Source organism: Coenobita brevimanus, chromosome 5 (genome assembly GCF_032717465.1).
Source record: "Coenobita brevimanus isolate Jiangsu-jjx chromosome 5, ASM3271746v2, whole genome shotgun sequence".
NCBI lineage: Eukaryota > Metazoa > Arthropoda > Malacostraca > Decapoda > Coenobitidae > Coenobita > Coenobita brevimanus.
Window position 1 is genome coordinate 14,954,579 of NC_136958.1, and position 11,038 is coordinate 14,965,616.

Here is an 11,038-nt window from a genome sequence, read left to right on the forward strand (position 1 = left end):
CTCTCCTAAAGCCACACTGCTCTTCACCAACCACTCCCTCTGTACCCTCTCTAACTCTCATAATTAAACTCTACCATAAACCTTACCTACAACACTCAACAGACTTATACCCCTAAAGCTAGTACATTCATACTTATCACCCTTGCCCTTATACAACAGGACCACACAAGCACTCGCCCAGTCAATTGGCACCATTCCTTTCACAAAGCACACATTCAACAATCTTACTAACCAGTCAACAATGGTCACTCCACCACCTTTCAGGCATTCCACAGCACACCCATCCATACCTGCAGCTTTCCCTGTTTTCATCTCCTTTACTGCCTTCTCCACTTCCTCCTTCGTGATCAAAGAATCATTCAACTCTCCCAACACATTTATTCCTTGCACCCTTCCATCTGCCACAATCTCAGCCACCCTTTCCTCCTCTACATTTAACAATCTTTCAAAATACTCTGCCCATCTCTTCCTTACTGCATCCATCTCAATTAACATCCTTCCATCCTTTGCTTTTACACGCTCTTGCCTCCCAGACTCTCCCTTTCGCACCCTTTTCACCTCCTTCCAAAAGATTTTCTTATTCTGTTGAAAATTCTCTGTAAGCCGCCTACCCCACCTCTCATCTGCTGCCACTTTAGCATCACGCACAGTCTTTCTCGCCCTATTCCCTTTTCCTTCTACCTTTCATATGACATCTCATCCTTCCTCTGCAGCCACACTTCATATTCACGTCTCTTCTCAGCCACAGCCATACTTACTTCCTCGCACCACCATTCACTTCCTTTTCTTACACCACCACCCGCACGTCTCACACCACACACCTCTTCTGCATGCCCCACCACAGCACTCTTAAACAACTGTCATTCCTCCTCCACACTGCCATTTTCCTGATCTTTCAGTGCGTTCCACTCATCTTTCAATTTCTCCTGATACTCTATCTTTTTCTCTCTTTTATCCAACTCACTCACTTTCAAAACCTCCCTGCCACATCTAATCCTCTTAGCTCTCACCCATCTCTTACCTACTCTTAACTTTCCCTCCACCAGGTAGTGGTCAGACATACCTCCACCCTCCCCTCTCAGAACTCTCACATCCAACAATCTTCCTATTACATTCCTAGACACAACCACATAGTCCATCAAAGCTCTATCAACAACCCTTCCACCCTCCTGTCTCACCCATGTATACTTATAAATATCTTTCTTTTCAAACAGCGTATTTCCAATCACCATCTCTCGCTCAAACACACGTCGCTATCATTCGTTCCCCATTTTCATTTCTTCCAGGCACACCATGCATTTCAACTACACCTTCAACTGCTACATTTCCCACTCTAGCATTCAGATCTCCCATCATTACCACATTCACATTCTCTCCAAAACTCTGCAGACACTCATCAACATCATTCCAGAAAGACTCCCTCTCTTGTTCATCCCTTTCACTACCAGGCCCATATGCACTCACAAACACCCACAACTCACGTTCAAATTTCGCTTTCACCCACATCAGTCTCGATGACACCTCCTTCCATTCAATCACACACTGCTGTACTTCCGGATTCACTAACAAGGCCACACCTTCTCTTGCCCTTCCTCTATCAACACCTGACAATCTTCCATTCACATTTTCAAACATAGACTCACCCTTCCCTTTCATCTTCGTTTCACTCAAAGCCAACACATCCAACTTTCTTCTCAAAAACATTCTTCCAATCTCCTCCCTTTTAGCCTCAATTGTACTACATCCACGCACATTCATAGACCCAATCTTCAGGGTACGGGGATAACTCCATCCCCCATCCCTTTCTCTGGCCTGTCTCTTTTTAGGAACTAAAAAACAGAGGAGGGGGTCCCTAGTCCCCTCACCCTATATAAATAAAATCCTTAAATTCATTCCCCTGCTTCTGCAAGTGACTGGTTGTAGGGTTCCAGCAGTGAGTGTGACAGTTTTGTCAGTAATAAGTTTTAGTGTTAGTGTGAAGTTTAGAAGAGTTCTGCCTCCTTCCAGGCAGATGGTACTGTGGATTGGGTCATACTTGTAGCTGTACTGTAGAAGGGTCTGTCTCAGTCATCACACCAGCACCGACGCATGATTACAATAAAGAGCGAGGGAAAAATATGTAACACTAATAACAATTACTGCAGATTTGCTTCCAGTCCTAAGGATAAAATGTATTATGTACCATACCAAAGGAAATTTGCCTCTTAATTGTTGCGAACGAAACACACTACGGAACAGGTGGCAACGAACCTGGCGTCTAATAAGGATGATAATGTTTACCAAAATGATAAATTTAGCTATTTCATATGATATTTAACAGTTCGGCATTAGATTTCAGAATCCGTGGTTAGATCTGGATCTATATTTTTTCCATACTTTTTTTTTTATTTTTTTTATAACATGGAACTGAAGTTATGCCTACTAATGTACTACTAATACTTCAAGTTCTAGCCATCAATAATTTACGTCTAAAATTATGTACACCTAAAATCGCCTATTTGCATGTATGTCCTTAACCTGTTATTCATCAGTCAGGGATTAAAAGTCATACTTGTAACGACCTCCAAAGCTGAAAGAATTTTCCCCCGTGCACTGGATACCATCATAATGATGGCACTAATTTCCTTGGACAAAAGCGCGGCAGTCATGCTGATTGTCCCCTTCCCCTTATCAGTTACTCCTAATAATGGTATGCCAAGTCCATTTACATAGCCTTATCTTGAGACTCGTGAGACTTGGCCCCCTCCTTTTTGTGAGATGCCAACCCCCTTTTTATGAGTTGTCCCCCTCCCTTTGCATGAACATACCGTTGTATAATCCACTGAGTGGAGGAAATGATATATATATATATATATATATATATATATAGATAGATAGATAGATAGATAGATAGATAGATAGATATAGATAGATAGATAGATTTTGACCCCGAACACTGGTAAAGGACTTTGATACATCACATACAACTATGGAAAAATAACAGTTCAAGTCTTCAGTTGATGGTTCAGCAGTCCATTCCCTAAGAAATGATACACCAGCAGTTGAGCAGACGTACCTTCAGATGCTGCAGTAGGTTAGAATTATGACTTCATGATGGTGAAATGTTTTTTCAGAAAATTTACAGACGGCTTTGATGGCGCTCCTTCTGTCTTGAGGGATAATGATGTGCTCGTACACCATAGATGATTGCTTCGATGTCATAATTTCTGTATGGTTAAATGAACAGTAATGTTACACATGAAGATGCCAGTAATCAGTCTTTGAGTCAGAATTATAGAACCTGGAGAGACAATAAACGTTACTAAATGATAATACGATTATTAATGCACATGTTGAATCGACTTCTTTCACAGAGATTACGCCCATCATCATAATAAGTGTTTGCAGTGAATAATATATACATATTTATCAGTTGAACTTGGTAATTAACATAATTTACTGCTTGAAGCTAAGATCACAAATTCACGTCCCCAATCCCGGGCCTACAATTTCATTAACTCACTCGCTCACAAATTCAGGCTCACACAGCGTTATCTGTCGTGTGGGTGACAGGGGACACTAGACAGAACCGCAAACTAGTTGCCGACATCTCTTCCGTCCGCACTCCGTACCAACCCGTACTGGACACGTTCACCAGTACCTACTCAAACGTACTAGACCTGTTGAGCAACATCATACGGTTTACATCACATTCAATTTTATATCAGTGCTCTGTCAACTCACATTTCATAGCATACTGTAATAACTCTCAGTGCATTCAAATTGTTAGCAGTCAAATGGATGGTTATTTTTGGTAGTAAATCTACGAGTATCCATAACATTATTTGACAAATTCAAATACTTTACCCAGGCATTCGAATACGTTGCGAATACCTTGGTATAGAGTAACAATAATTCGAATACGAATACGAATAACGATAAATACTATATTCGAAAGTATTCGAATACGAATACCTAATATGAATACTCCATCCCTTGTTGCAAGTACTACTACCCCCACATGTGTCGTACTTTTAAACGTTACATCAGCAGCAACAGGTAGCCAATATCTTTTAAAATGAGGTCATCAGAGGCCACACTCCTGTATGCATGAGGCTTCCGCTGCACCACACTGCAGCTCGGGGATTTACTCAAGGCTTCGGGGCTTTGCTCAGCGTTACCTGTTATATGGTAATAGGGAGGGCGATTGGTCATGGAAACACAGACGCACAACATTAGGTAAATTCAAGTGGTAGCCAAGCACTTCCTTTATAACCTCTCGGAAAAATCGCAACTAAAACTTTCATCCCTAGTGGCACTGATGTAGCCAGGTCTCCAAATTGACTTGTGGCTTTTATGGGCAGTGCACGGTTCAAGCACCTTAACGCACTTCACCACCAGGTGTGCCCTTGGTTTTATGTTTACTACTTCGTCTAGTTAGTGGTTTCCCGAACTACAAAAACCAACTAACTTGCCAGTTAGTGTATCGCTAACTGAAAGTAGTATTACATCAAGTGAATGGATGGTGGGCGCCCCATCTGCCATAAGGCCACAATACCAGGCAGTAACACACGTCGTAGATTCATGAATAATATTTCTAGCTCACGTAATGCCAGGAGCCTGAATGATACTGAATAAAATCATCTGCAGGCAGCAGCAATTAATGTTAAAATAGAATGTCATCGTGTTGAAAGGGTTAAAGAGAACTTGTATATCATCATCATCATCATCATCCAGACACTTTCTCCTTTGGATGAGGTGGAGTAGGACATCATTATCATCATCAATATCCAGACCCTTTCTTCTTCCCAAGGATGGTGTAAGGTAGGAATCCTCATCATCATCATCATTACAGCATTTTCATCATCATTATCATAACGATTTTCTCATTTTACATCGATGGAATCCGTAAACAGCAGCAAAAAAGGATGAGAACTATCGCCAGTGTGCCTTGCCAATATGAATCCCACCTCCATCCACTGGTCATTCAGCCCTCCACAACTGCAAATTTCCACACATGTAAAGAAACTATTGACCGCCTGTTTATTCCACCCTTTCAGCATGATGTTTATGATCGTATTGAAAGTAACTATGGAAATTTCGTAACATCTTTTTTGTTTAGCTATCTATATTGCACACTCCACATAAATTTCCTCTTGCGTGTTATTAATGCAAACTATAATGATAAGACAAAATCTAGCATCATTTAAGAAATGCTAAGACTCATTGAGAATGCAGAATAAATCGCCAAGGAATAGGTGCTATGAAGCCTCATGTACAACCTATAATACAAACTTTTATCCTTCCAGCCCGATGACATGATTTTTATTTAATTCTTGCTATATCCAGGCGACTTCATTTACCTTAAGGGACACTTTTTGAGCTGGAAAACAGTTGCCTTCATTGTCCCATTAACACTGTAGTCAGAGCTTTCCTGAGCTGAATAAAATCATTTGAGAGAGGCAAGAATATAGTAAACAAAATAAAAATATACCTTAGGCAAACAGTTAATCATATTTTCGTGATAACTTCAGACTGTCTTATTCAGCTTAGGAATGACCTCTAGGAATAAAGGAGTTACTGAAGGCTACATCCAACCTCACATTTAAAAAAAAATCTCAAATAAGGTGACTAAAATTGTAAGCGAATAGCAATATTCTAATTAATAAAACGTTACCGCAGCAATGTGATTCATGTCCTTCATATTATTAACGGGATATAGGATGCATAAAGGAACGAACACCTATGCAAGACTAAACCTTTCACAAGTGTTGGAAACGATAAACACACACACACACACACACACACACACACACACACACACACACACACCAGAAAAGAATATATCAGCACACTACCACCATCCTGGTAAAACAAAAAATACAGAACCCTAGCTATATACGATATTGTTGACCAGGAAATATATACATATCTCTCTCTCTATCTATCTATCTATCTATCTATCTATCTCTCTCTCTCTCTCTCTCTCTCTCTCTCTATATATATATATATATATATATATATATATATATATATATATATATATATCCTTTCATACCAGCTTGCGAGTCAGACAGGTACAGGGGTGAAGGAGGGCCCGAATTCCAGATCATTTAAGCAGCCAGAGGACACCCGACGTCCCTGCCATTTTATTAGATGGTAGTATAAGATCCTGTCTTCTCTTGAATTTAAATCATGTCCTGTAAATGCACGTTCTTCTCCGATCCAAGATTTATACCATCCATGCAGCCAAGGTGCCTAATGTTTACGAACCATGCAACCAAGATGTTTAATATCTATCAACCATGCAACCAAGGTGCCTAACGTCTACCAACCATGCATCCCAGACACCTAACATCTGCTGACCATGCATCCCCGCACCTAACGTCTGCCAGCTATGCAACCAAGGCGCCTAACAACGACAACCATGAAACCAAGGCACCTAACGTTTACCAACCACGCAACCAAGGCTCATAATGTCTACCAATCAGACACATAATTTATCTCTTCATATAATGTCTCCTTACAAGATTTTATGCATTCAGATCTGAAAGTTATTATGTGTGTTTTGCCTCCTTGGCTTCCATACCTTGTTTTCACGCTCACTTACACACCCTATCGTGCTATCGCCATTCAGCCATGTCTCTCTCCTTCCACGAACTTTGGAAATTTATTACTGTGTGAGCCATCTCACTGGGCATGATGCTGATATCTCTCCACTTTTTGTACTTACGCTTTCGTTACATCGAGATTTCAGGTAACCTTGTTTATAGGAGGGGAAAATTGGTGATGGTGATGACTCCTACTTCGTTCCATCTTTAGGTAGATGAATGGATATGGATGATGATGATGATGATGATAACTGGATTCATGAGAACTGGGCCCACGTTGGTACAGTATTTTTATTTTATCGAAACTGGCTCATGGAATTAGTACGTGACTTCTTGGGACCTAACCTAACCTAACCTACCTTAACCTAACCTTACACAGAGTCCTTACTAGAATATGTGCAAGAAGATTGCGTAAGATATTTTTTTTCCTTCATATATTACTGTGTTAGGTTAGATTAGGTCCATGAAATGGAGAGTCAGAATGCTCAGTTCACAAACTGGGCAGATTTATTGCCCAGTTTTTGAACTGGGCAATTTCATAAACGGGACGTAACATGTACTATCTATCTATCTGTCTATCTATCTATCTATCTATCTATATCTATATCTATCTATGTATCTAATATATATATGTACCTATCTATCTATATCTGTCTATCTATCTATCTATATTATCTATCTGTCTATCTATCTATAGCCCGACGCCCTAATCCCGCAAAGGGTGGCCGCAGCCAAACGCCTCCAAGTCGCTCTGTCACCCACCATTTGACTACCCTCCCCACAACCCACTCCCCCCTCCCTCATATACCTCTCAACTCCATCCCTCCACCTCATCCTCGGTCTACTCCTCCCTCTCCCTCCCTCTACCACACCTACATACACCCTCTTAGTCAGTCTTTCATTCTCCATTCTCTCCACATGTCCAAACCACCTCAGTGTATTTCTCCTAATCTTCTCAACCACATCCACATCCACCCCACAACGTTCCTTCACTTCTTCATTCGTCAACCTGTCCCTCCATGTCACTCCACATGCTCCTCTCAAGTAACTCATTTCCACTGCTCTCACTCTTGACTTGTTCTCCTCTTGCAAGGTCCACGCCTCGCTTCCATACGTCAGGGTAGGGATCCCAATATTTTCATGCAGTGACTTCTTAACTTCCATACTCACCTCCCTATTTCTAATCACTGCTTTCAGTGAACCAACAACCTTCCTTCCCTGCTGTACCCTTTCACGCACTTCATCCCCCAAAGTTCCATCCTTACTCATCACACTACCCAAGTAATTGAATGCACTCACATTCCCCATATCCTCACCATCCAACCTCACTATACATTCTGTGACTTCATTCTTCTCAAACACCATAACTTTACTTTTGTTTACATTAACTTTCAGCTTCCTCCTCCTACACACTGTCCCAAATTTATTCACCAAACCTTGCAACTCCCATTCATCTTCACTCAACAATACTGTATCATCAGCCAACAGCAACACCGGAATCTTCCAAATCTCACCCTCATTCATTAGAGCCACCCCCACATCCACTGCCCTACCTTGCACCTACAACAACCCCATCCATGTATATATTAAACAGCCATGGAGACATCACACAACCCTGTTTCAGTCCCACATTGAGATCTAAAAACTCACTCAGCTCACCATCCATTCGCACCGTAGCTCTAGCTCCTTCGTACATACTCTTCACAGCATTCAACAATTTCCCCTCCACCCCATATATTCTTAATACCTTCCACATACCTTGCCTATCTATTCTATCATAAGCTTTCTCCAAGTCCATGAAGGCAGCATACACTTTCTTTCCCTTCTCTAGATACTTCTCCACTAAACATCTTAGAACAAATATCTGATCTACACACCCTTTTCCCTTCCTAAATCCCCCTTGTTCTTCTCCAACTAGCTCCTCTGTAATATGCCTAACCCTATCATTGAGTATTCTACCATATATTTTACCAGTCACTCTAAGAAAGCAAAATACCCCTATGGTTACCACATAGTTCTCTTTCCCCTTTTCCTTTGTATAAAGGAACAGTTATACCTGATATCCAGTCCTCTGGAACCCTTCCCTCTTCCCAAGCCAATCTACATAACTTTCATATCCACTCCACAACAATCTCACCCCCATACCTCAGCATTTCACCACACACTCCATCAATTCCTGGGGCCTTTCCCATCTTGATCTTCATTGCTTCCACTACTTCCGCCCTACTGATCTCTTCCTCCCTCCTCTCATCTCTTCTCCCAGCCATTCCCCAGCCACTTATACTCGCATTGTTCTCACTCTCTACATTCAACAAATCCTCAAAGTGCTCCTTCCATCTCCTCAGTTTCTCTCTCTTCTCCACCAACAATCTATTATTCCTATCTTTCACTCCCCTACTATATCCCCTTTCATACTGCCTTACATTCTTTACCTCCTTCCAAAGCAATTTCTTACTCTCCCTCCATTTCACACTCAGATTCCTCCCAAACTCTTCATCCACTTTCTTCTTACTCTCCTTCACCAGTCTCTTCACCTCCCTTCTCCTGCTCACATATACCTCTCTCTTCTCTCTCTCATTTTCTCCCCTACCTCTACTCGCTAACCATTCACTATATGCCTTCTTCTTTTTGTTCCACAGCTCGTTTCACCTCATCATTCCACCATGCTGTCCCTTGCACACCCTTGCATCTCCTCCTCAATTCACAAACCACCTCACACGCTGTGCCTATCTCTTCCGTGAATATCTTACATACGTCTTCCACCCCTTCCATCTGCACTAGCTCATACCTTCCTAATCTTTCTTCCACTATACTCTTATACTCTGCCATTTTTTCACTATCTTGCAAATTTTCCACTCTTCTCACAGGAGCTGTTTCCTCCTGTCTTCCCCTTCGTCTCCTTAACCATTTTCTTTGCAGCTTTATCTTGGCCATCACTAAGTGATGGTCCGAGACTCCATTCCCCCACCTTCTCCACACTCTTTCATCCAACACTTGTCTTCTCATTCGCTCAGCCACACACACGTAGTCTATCATTGCCTTTCGTTCAACAAGTTCACCATCCATCCTCCTCATTACTCTCCATGTATACCGGTGGATCATCTTATGCCGAAAGTAGGTGTTGGCTATTGCCAACCCCTTACCAGCGCAGATGTCCACCAAAGCACTACCATTCCCATCTACTTCAGCTGGCACACTCCACTGACCAACCACTCCATCCACTCGTACATTCCCAACTTTGCCATTCATGTCTCCAGTCAAAAGCACTCTCTCGCTCCTCTCAGATTTGTCCATACATGCTTCTACTCTCGCCCAAAACTCATCTTTCACTCTTGTCACTCGGTCCTCTGTCGGAGCATACACACACACAATCGCCCACGCTTGTATACCTACTTTCATCCTCACCCATACAATCCTTGCACCCAGTGTTCCATACTCTCTTATATTCTCCTTCTACTTCTTGCTTATCATCAGACATACTCCCTCTCTTGCCCTTTCATCTCATTAACTCCCGCACATATACCTAAATCATATTCCTATTCCCTCACCCTTTCACCTCGCCATTTAGTTTCAGTCAATCCATATATATCCACTTTTGCATCCTCAGGCACCCGAACAATCTCTGTCTCTTTCACTTCATCATTCACTCCTCTCACATTCCATGTTCCCACCCTCAGAATGTCCTTTGTCCGTTCCTTAGTCGTCAAAGTATGGTCCGTCCTGGTCCGAGGCGCTTTATTCGCTTGTTTAGTTAGTTCTTTTTACAGGGTGGGGCACTAACCCACCATCAACCCTTTTAGTCGCCTCGTACGACAAGCAGGGATACTGGGGGAGTATTCTTGAAACCCCCCTGCCCCCAGGGTAGGGGGGCTTCTTCTTGATTGCTTGCGGTCGCTCATTAGACAGTGCCTTGAAACAAGATACTAAACCTTAATTAAAACCTTTGTCCACGTCCCTTTCGTCCCATCTGTAGTTCCTGGTTGCATATTCCACATAGTTCCTGTTGGCTTCACCGATATTGAACTTCAGACCCAATGACAAAACTTCTAATTCCGTACTTGTCATACGTCTGTCTGATAGGTTGGTCAACAGATCTGATCAGCCAACCTTTTTCCATTCGTTCTTTTCACATGAGTCGGGTGATCCCTCGGGTTCTGAACCAACTCACGTCAGTCCGAATGTAGCATTCTCTTTGATAAAGGCCTCTGGTCGAAACGTTAGAAAATAAACTCAGCCTCTCACCTGTGTAGGCCTACTTCCTAACCTCCCTATAGAATCCAACCGAGGGAGATTTATGCAGGATTGCATGGCTGAACAAGTGCTTCCAGGATCGGCTCCTGCTCAGCTTAGAGTTAGTGGTAAACCATTCAGTGATGCTGCAAGGAAATAACTACAAGAGGCGTGTGACGATCTGACATAAGTATTATGATTTAATGGACATTGAGAGA